This window comes from Phoenix dactylifera, unplaced genomic scaffold (genome assembly GCF_009389715.1).
Source record: "Phoenix dactylifera cultivar Barhee BC4 unplaced genomic scaffold, palm_55x_up_171113_PBpolish2nd_filt_p 000524F, whole genome shotgun sequence".
NCBI classification, from domain to species: domain Eukaryota; kingdom Viridiplantae; phylum Streptophyta; class Magnoliopsida; order Arecales; family Arecaceae; genus Phoenix; species Phoenix dactylifera.
In genome coordinates this window covers 303,478-312,139 of record NW_024067935.1, presented here as the reverse complement: position 1 = coordinate 312,139, position 8,662 = coordinate 303,478, and the positions used below count along the sequence as shown (strand labels likewise).

Sequence of the window (8,662 nt, the reverse complement as noted above, 5' to 3'; positions counted from 1 at the left end):
AACAATAAAGGGTTTTGGCGACTCTATATTGCCGACGCTACAAAAAAGCGTCGGCAAATTTTTTTCTTGCAACGGTAACTGCCGACGCTTGCAGTAAATGTGGGGACAAAACGTTCCGCCGACGCTTTTAAGCGTCGGCGTAGGAAAAAAATACGACGACGCTTATAAGCATCGTCGGACTTCCCTCCTCCCCTCCACAAAACCCCGTCGGATGGAGGTGGGCTGTCTTCTTCTCTTTCGAACCCTCTCCTCTCCTCTCATTCGCCCTCCTCTCCGTCGCCATTCCTGGCCAGTCCCGTCCTCGCCTCTCCCTCTCCTCCCTCGGCTTTGGTGACAAGCATGAGGTATGAGATATTTGCTACCAGGCCCAAACAAGGCATCGGCGATTTGTGTGATTGCTATTCTCGACCACCGGATTTTGCATAGCGACGAAAATAACCATTCCCGACCCTTCTCTCCCCTCTCGTCGTCTTTCCGATTGGTGGTCGGTGGGCAGAAGGGGGACATGAGAGACGCCTTAAGCTTCAGTGCAGCAGCAGCGGCAACTGTACCGAAATTACCATTCTGCCAACTTGGTTCATTCCCCTTTCTTGATCTTACTAAACCCACTCTCCTCCCTTATAAAACCTTCTATTCACATCCCCTCCCCTCTTCTTCTCATCCTCCCCATCATCATCTGCCCTCTCGGAATCCCATTTCCGCCTCTCTCCGGTTCGTCGTCGCCGCCGCCGCCGCCGCAGAGCAAGCAGCATCCATGGCGGCGCCATCCGCTGCAGAGTCCAAGCCCTTCTCCGTGCTTTTCGTTTGCCTCGGTGAGCCTTCCCAATCCCAGACCCTGAAAAGCTATAGCTCCATCCTTACCTCTTCCTCCTTACTTTGGGTCTCCTTAGCATTAATTCTCCATCTCTTCCTTCCAGGCAACATCTGCCGAAGCCCTGCCGCGGAGGCCGTGTTCAGAGACCTTGTCCGCAAGAGGGGATTGGAGTCCAAATTCTGGATCGATTCCGCCGGCACCATCGGCTACCACGAAGTAACTCTCTGATAATTCCCTGCATTCCTTTATATATATATAAATACGATCTGCGATTAACTGGTTTGTTTCTCTTGGGGTTGAAGGGTAATCCAGCGGACTCAAGGATGAGGGCAGCATCCAAAAGGCGTGGGATCGAGGTGACTTCGATCTCGAGGCCGATTCGATTTCAAGGAGTTTGATCTCATACTAGCCATGGACATGCAAAACAGAGGTACGGAGTAGTAGAGGGACATGCAAAACAAGCCTCCTCTTCCCCTCCGCCTATTCCCTCTCCTCCCTCGGCTTATCCTCAGGTACGCAGCCGTACCCTCCTCTCTTCTCCTCTCTTCTATAACTTGGTTTCTTTGGTGCGAAGGGGGCTTACAGAGGCCCGAAACCCCGGCGGGATTTGGTAGGCGACTGGGTCTCCAACAACGATGGGTTCGTCTGGAGCTTGCCCATCTTCGTGGGCGGCCTCTCCTTGCTCGCTGTCCTCCTTAACCGCGCCTTCTCCGGCATCGCCCCCGAGTTCTTGAACAACGACGGCGACGAGAATTCTCCATAATATCTGTCTACTTTCTTCTTCGATCAACCTTATCTGTTACCAATTGAGTGATCAAAGATAATTCTCCATAATATCTGGTTCTATCTCTCAAGATACCAAGTCTCATGATTGATTTCTTTATTCTTTTTATCAGGTACCATGTTTATCTGGTTAAACCAATAATGAGAATTTATTTTTCTTATAATAATTGTCTTATTTGTTTATCATGCTTTTAATTATTTCTAGAATTTTTGTTTTATGATTAGTAATCCACTTAAAAATTGCAGGTGCTATCTGTGGCTGTGTACAACCACTATAAAAGAATCTATCATGCATCTTTACAGAAAGTGTATGTTTTCATGTGACCTTTATATCTATTTCAGTTTTCCGCTATAATGCTATGGCTTATGTTGATCTTGTCTTGTTATATATTGTTTCTTTAAGTTTAAGCATATCTAGATTGTTGACTTGCATTTATAAGCATCGAAAATTTGCTTGTTCTTGTGATGGTCTTCTGATGGTTATGCTGAGCTGAATTTACTGAAAATACACAGATCTGGAGCTGATTCAGGGAATTTTGAGGCTGAAAATGATGATGATAATGTAGAGTTAGAGAAAAGCAATGTGCTCTTGATGGGCCTTACTGGCTCAGGTATAATGTTTTCCTTTTTATTTGTTACATTTTTATCATGTGATGGTTTTGCTGAACATGCTGGCACTTGTTATGTCCTATCTATCACCATGAGAACTAAAAAGGAATTATCTACTGGATTTTATTGATTGATGGTCTGACCTACATATAAATTCTTGTGTTGTCTGTAAGGACAGGAAAGACATTACTTGCAAAAACATTAGCTCGCTTTGTGAATGTGCCGTTTGTTATTGCAGATGCAACAACACTGACACAGGTAAGTGCGCTACTGTTCTTTTAGTTCCCTACTATGTTGAAAATAAAAATTATATATTCTTTTCTTAGTATGTCCTATGATCCAAGTATCTTTACTGTTGCGATTTCCTAGCTTTTCAGATCTAATACTTCCTTTTTCTTACAGCATATATTTATGATTCAACAGCTAGCCATGACCTACTTGATAGCTTTTCTTTTGTTTTGCTTCTTCTGTTCAATTTCTTTTTGATAATAGGAAAGGGGACCAAGAGTTGAGAAAAGTAATGGGAGAAACAGCCAGATGACATACCGGGGGGAACCACCTCTCAAGCTTTAAACATGATGCCTCACCCAAATGAAGAGGTGCAAACTATTGGGCTGTTGCCCAATTTGTTTCTTGAGCATTGCCATAAATGCCGAATCATAATATTTAATGCCATAAATTTTTTTTTTAAAAAAAATATTCTAACGACGCTTTAAAGCGTCGTTGAAATCACGAAATTTTTTTTAAAAAAATAATATTCTAACGACGCTTTAAAGCGTCGTTAAAATCACGAATTTTTTTTTTAAAAAAATAATATTCTAACGACGCTTTAAAGCGTCGTTAAAATCACGAAATTTTTTTTAAAAAAAATAATATTATAACGACGCTTTAAAGCGTCGTTAAAATCACATTTAACGACGCTTTAAAGCGTCGCTAAAAAGCGTCGCTAATTTCCGACGCTTTTGCAAGCGTCGGAAAACATTTTCTCCACTGTAGCATAGGCGACGCTTTGCCGACGCTTACGAAAGCGTCGGGATGGTTTTTAGCGACGCTTAAAAGCGTCGTTAAAGGCCAAACAAAGCGTCGCTAATGACCACTATTCTTGTAGTGTAAAAAAGTGCCATGCAAGACTATAATGTACCAAAACTTCATGAATCCCAGCAACTACTTAATCTTGCAAATCCTTTTGTACGATCATGTACCAACATCTCATGAATCGCAACAACCATTCTTATGAATCGCACTAAGCATCTTCCACCATTAGAAAATGATGAAATAAATATAAGTGGCACCTAAGAACATTACTAGTGATTTTGTACTATAAAACTGAAAACTTGATTGTTGTTTTGGTCACCAATCCTTCTGGATCGCATCAATCTAGCTAGGGACCGTTGGGGTCTCAAAACTCTTGTTGCTGGAATATAGATCCGGGGGCGACCACTGGACCAAGAAGGTGGGGCTCCGGTGAGAATTGGCGGGCTGCGGGTGGCGGCGGTCTGTCGGCGGGCGGCGTCCTCCGGGGAACCTGCAAGAAACCGGTGGCCGGGATTTCCGGCGCCGGCCCTCCGATGCTTAAGTCAGAGAGGAGGAAATATAAGTAGAAGCAATCATCTGTCCAGAGTTTCCGTCTCCCCCCCTTTTATAGTGGGGTGCTGGGTTACCTGTGATGCGACGGGACCAAGCTGTCGTATGGCTGGGCACGTCGCATGAATTAGCACACGATCATGTGAATTAATGCCTTGCCGTAGAGGATGAGGCCGGGGTCAGGGAGTTGTCGTGGCTGACTAAACGCGGCCAAGCTGACTTACCGTGGAGGATTGGAGATCCGCAGACAGCGGGAGCCATGCGCATTAATTGTTGAGTAAGTCGGAGGTCTGCAGAGACCATGCGCATTAATTATTGAGTAAGCTAGAGGTCTGCAGAGACCATGCGCATTAATTGTTGCGTAAGCCCCTCAAGGCGTGATTCCGAACTGGGCCGTAGGAGGATGTGACAGTAGCGGGCAGTTGGTGAGGTCTGACTTCTAGGGATCGGATGCCTTCCGAGATCGGGCGCTTTCTAGGTCGGGCGTTCCGAGGTTGAGGGTCCAGGGTTGGGCGCCTAGTAGGGCGTCAGGTGGTCCGAGGTCGGGCGCTAGGTCGGTCGTTCGAGGTCGGGCGCTAGGTCGGTCGTCCGAGGTCGGGCGCTAGGCCGGTCATCCGAGGTCGGATGTCCGAGCTCGGACGACCAGGTCGGTCGCCCGAGGTCAGTCGTTCGGATTAGGGCGCTTCCGATCACGTGCTAGCGACGCGCCTACGTACTTGAGGGGACTTGTATTTTTTCCAACACTACTCTCCGACTTCCGAGTTCGGGCTGCTTGCGAGCTCGGACGTTAGAAGTAGTTTGCTTTTATTGCGGTGATGGGGGCCAGGGAGACTTAAATTATGCTGGCGCTCCGCGCGCTTCGGGGTGTTTTTAATGGGGGAAAGGAGGCGACGCCCTTTCGCCCTTCGAGGTTGTTTCGAGTAGCGGGCTCATAATAGGGCTCCGAGATCCGATGGGACGGCGCCTTGGTCCCGTATCCGAGACGTCCGTCAAGAATAAATGCACCGCTTCGGTTCTCGGGGCTGACAGGTGGCGCAATCCGGACGGGAGGCGGGCTTTAGCCTCGTCGATCTGAGCCGTCGAGAGGGGCTATATAAACCCTCGACTTCGCCCTACAAAGGTCTCGCTTGTTTGGTACCGCCGGCGTCCTTCCTCTTTTCTTCTTTCCCGACTGCGACTGAGCCTTCCCGGCGACGTTCAGAGGCGATTTTCGGCGATACCCCTGGGACGGTCTCCGGCGGCCTTACAGTAGGTCGTTCTCCCACATTGGCTTGGAAGCCCTTTTTCTTTCTTTTCTTTAAATACCTGCTTTCTTCTCTTTCTTCGTCTTCGTTTCTCGATGTTTTCTTCGTCCCCCCTTTTTCCCCTCGAGATGGGTCTTGGTCCTGGTGAGGTTGGGTCTACTTTGACCGAGGAGGAACTGGAGTTGGTCCGTTCCCCGTTTTTTTTCCGACCCGGGTTTCATCTCGAACTCGCAGGGTCGGAAGATCGGGTAACAAGACCTCCGCCAGGTCAGATCGGGGTGTACGTCGATGCACTCTGGGCCGGCCTGCGGTTCCCCTTGCATGAGTTCGTAAATGATTTGCTGGTGGAGTACCAGCTCGCCCCGGCTCAGCTCACTCCGAACTCGTGGAGGATCATTGTCGGGTTCGCTTCCCTCTGCCTTGCGCATGGGATCCCGACCTCAGTGAGTGTATTCCGCTGGTGTTTTATGTTAAAAACGAACCCGGCGGATGTAGAGTGGTTATACTTTGCCTGGAGGAGCGGCCTGTCGCTCTTCCGAGGTGCCCCTTCCAATATTCATGAGTGGAAGGGGAAATTTTTCTTTCTTTCTTCTGAGCTCTCGTGGGGGTTCGATCCGAGGTGGGGGCGTCCCGGGCTGAAGGCCCTGAACAGGCTTAGTGGTCTTTCAGTGGAGGAGCAGAGGGCCTTTGACGCTCTGCGGAGTCTCGGGAGGGACATCCTTCTGACCGAGTTCTTGATCGAGGAAGCTCTAATGCACGTCGGCCTGAGCTCGGCGCGCCCCGAGGGTAAGGGCAGTTGTACTGCTCCTTCATTTTTCAGTTCTCACCCCCATCTGTTTCTTTCCTTTGCTTTCTTGACATTAGTCCGATACTTAAACAAAAATCTTCCTTTCTTTGTTTCAGATATTCCTCACATGCCGACCAGCAATGCGTCCTTCTTCGCCTGACTAAAGAGGAGGTCAGATGAAGCCGGCGGGGCTCTACCCAAGCCCCGCAAGAAGGCCAGGCTGGCTGCCACTTCTACCCCTGCCGAGGCGAGGGGCTCGGGGGCTGGGGCCCCGGGGTCTTCCCGAGGCAGAGCTCCAGTTCTCGAGCGCGCGAGCTCGGGCTCCGGGGCGTCGGGCTCGGCTTCTCCGACCCGCCCTGCTCTCACTCCCCAGCGGGCGAGCCGGCCAGTCATCCGTCTGCGGCGCTCGGGACCTGAGCCGAGCAGGAGCCCCGAGGTTCCGGGCCCGTCTCGTCCCGTTACCATGGGCTTGGGCGGGGCGAGCTCCTCAGGGGCCGGAGGGCGCTCTGAAGGGGGATCAGATGAGCCAGAGTCCCCGATCCCGAAGGGCAGCTCGGCCTTCCGGGATGGCGATGTCACGCGGGCTGTATTTCGCCGCGCGATGCTCCCAACTGACCGGGCCGAGTTCGGAGCTCTCGGCCTCGAAGAGATTGTCGACCAGACGTATTGTAACACTGCTCGGGTAAGATGCCTTCTTATCTTGGTCTTATTCATCGGTATTTCCTTCATTCTTACTCATTGCTATTTTTCCTGCAGCATATTCATGAAGTAGACACTCTGGTATTCATTGCCTCGGAATGCCAGAACGAGTCTCGGCGATTCCAAAAACAATTGGAGTCAGCCGAGAAGAGGCTTGCCGAGTCGGAGGCCGCACTGGCGGAAGCTGTAGCGCGGAGGGAGGCCACAGAGGCGGGTCGGCAAGCCATTGTTGATGAACTCGAAGAGGAGAGGGCCGCCCACTCCTTGACGAGATTAGCACTACGCGCCTCCGAGGCGCGCTTGGCCGAGGCCCATTATGAAGCCGCCGGCCACAAGTACGAGGGCGGGGTCCTCCGTCTGAAGGTTGAGCAGCTCGAGGCTCAGGAAAAGAGGGCGCTCGAGCGAGCTGAGAATGCCGTGGAGCTCTTCAAGGAGTCGAAAGAGTTTCGCGACATGCTGGAGGAGGAAACCATGGACGGGTTCCTCCGGGGCTTCGAGAACTTCCGAAGGCAGATGGCTCGATATTGCCCCCAGCTCGACCTTTCGGGGATCCATCCGAGGATGGGCCTAAGTGATGAGACCGAGGACGAGGTCCCCACAAGCATTGCGGCCGAGGAGGAGCTCGCCGAGATCGAGGCCGGTATGGCCGATCAGGCGGCATCGGAGGCTCCTCCCGAGGAGGTCGCCGAGGAGGCTTGTGGGGCCGCTGACGAGGCCCCGACTGAGGTTGCTGCGGAGGGTTCGGTGCCAGTGCCTGCCGAAGGCCCTCAGGTTATCTTTATAGATAACCTTGAGGGTGATGCTGGTGTAGCCGCCGTTCTCTAGGGCTTAGCTTCTCCTTTTGCTTTTCTTTTTGTTGTAAACGAGGTCGGCCTTCTAACTCGTTGTTCGGCCGACCCTCAATTTTGTACTTCAGCCTTTGGGCTTTTTATTAATGAAAGAATATCCTTTGCCAATTTGTATTCGCCCTCCTTTCTTTCTTTCGCGCGATGATTTCTTCTAAGTTTCCGAGTTCGGCTAAGCTCTCAGGCTCGAACTCTGTAGACTTGGGTTCGAGACATTCTCACTAAGCTATTAGGCTTAGCCCCGGTTCTAGGTGCTGAGCTCAGGCCTTAAGAGCTAGGTCCTTGAGCTCGGCCAGGTTCGCAAACCTTAGTCTCGTGGGGCTAGGTTCCGACTGCGTTTGCTAGGGAAAGCTCCAAGCCTAGATTTTTAGAAAAATTCATCGAGTCTTTGAGCTCGGATGCGAATCTTACCGAGCCCTTAAGTTCGGCTTTTGGACCCCGAAGGGGTTTCGTCAAGCCCTTTGGTTTGCCTTTCGAGAAACTCAGCTAAGCCTTTGAATTTGGCTACCCGGTCGCAAGCTTACGAAAGGTCTCGGGGTTAGTCTCCGAGGAGACTGTAAATCGAAACCGCGTTGTTGTTAGGGCCCTCATGATGGTTGGCCTCAAACTTAGTTGAGGTACCAACAAATGGGGCAAAGATTTATGATGGGTGCCTTGGCACTGCCGAACTCAACCAGAGTATTAAAGGTCGAGGCCGTCGCTGTGGGCCGGCGCCGATCTTTCAATATTTGGGCTTAGCCGGCCCTCCACTCGGAGGGGTCTATATAGATCAACATGGAGATCATCAACAAAGAGAGCATGCACGAGGTCGGTGGGACCTCGGCCTTAGATTTACCTAGAGAAGGATCCCAACTTTGGTCGGGGGAAGTCCCGGGTTTACTCGGGATCTTGCCGGTGGTACGTGAGTAAACAAATGAAATGGAGTAGGTGCCGAGTGGGATGTACCTCTTGCACCTTCGAGAGCGAGCGCTCCATGTTGAAGCGGGCCGCATTGTTTCTTGGTCAGCTTTCGGAGGCGTCTTTTGGCTTGGGGTCCGTTTCGGGAACGCCGGCGAACCGGGAGATGCTGCCATTGTCGGAGATTTTAGCGGGTGTTGTTTCGTTGTCGCCGTCAAGTATCCCGGAGGGCCGCGAAGGCACTATCCCCGATCTTCCGAGGTCGAGGGAGCTGGGCTTGCTGTCGAACTGGGGGTACTTCCCGAGGTTGAGGGAGTTTGGGACTCTACGGTCGACACACGGGGCATCCCGACCTTAGTCGAGGCATCGAGCACGAGGTCGAGGGAGCTTGAGCTCGCTG

The 8,662-nt window shown here is 51.2% G+C and overlaps 1 long non-coding RNA gene across 2 annotated transcripts; it reads left to right on the top strand.

Moving 5' to 3' along the window:
* The first annotated feature begins 237 nt into the window (after positions 1–237).
* On the top strand, positions 238–2,806 carry LOC120106315. 2 transcript variants are annotated; one of them, XR_005508498.1, is made up of 8 exons: positions 238–812; positions 918–1,030; positions 1,117–1,244; positions 1,389–1,710; positions 1,844–1,905; positions 2,111–2,208; positions 2,380–2,464; positions 2,699–2,806. It is a non-coding gene; the product is annotated as an uncharacterized LOC120106315 (long non-coding RNA). The 2 variants fall into 2 exon arrangements; XR_005508497.1 differs by having other exon boundaries at positions 239–812; positions 2,385–2,464.
* Positions 2,807–8,662: the final 5,856 nt, after the last annotated feature.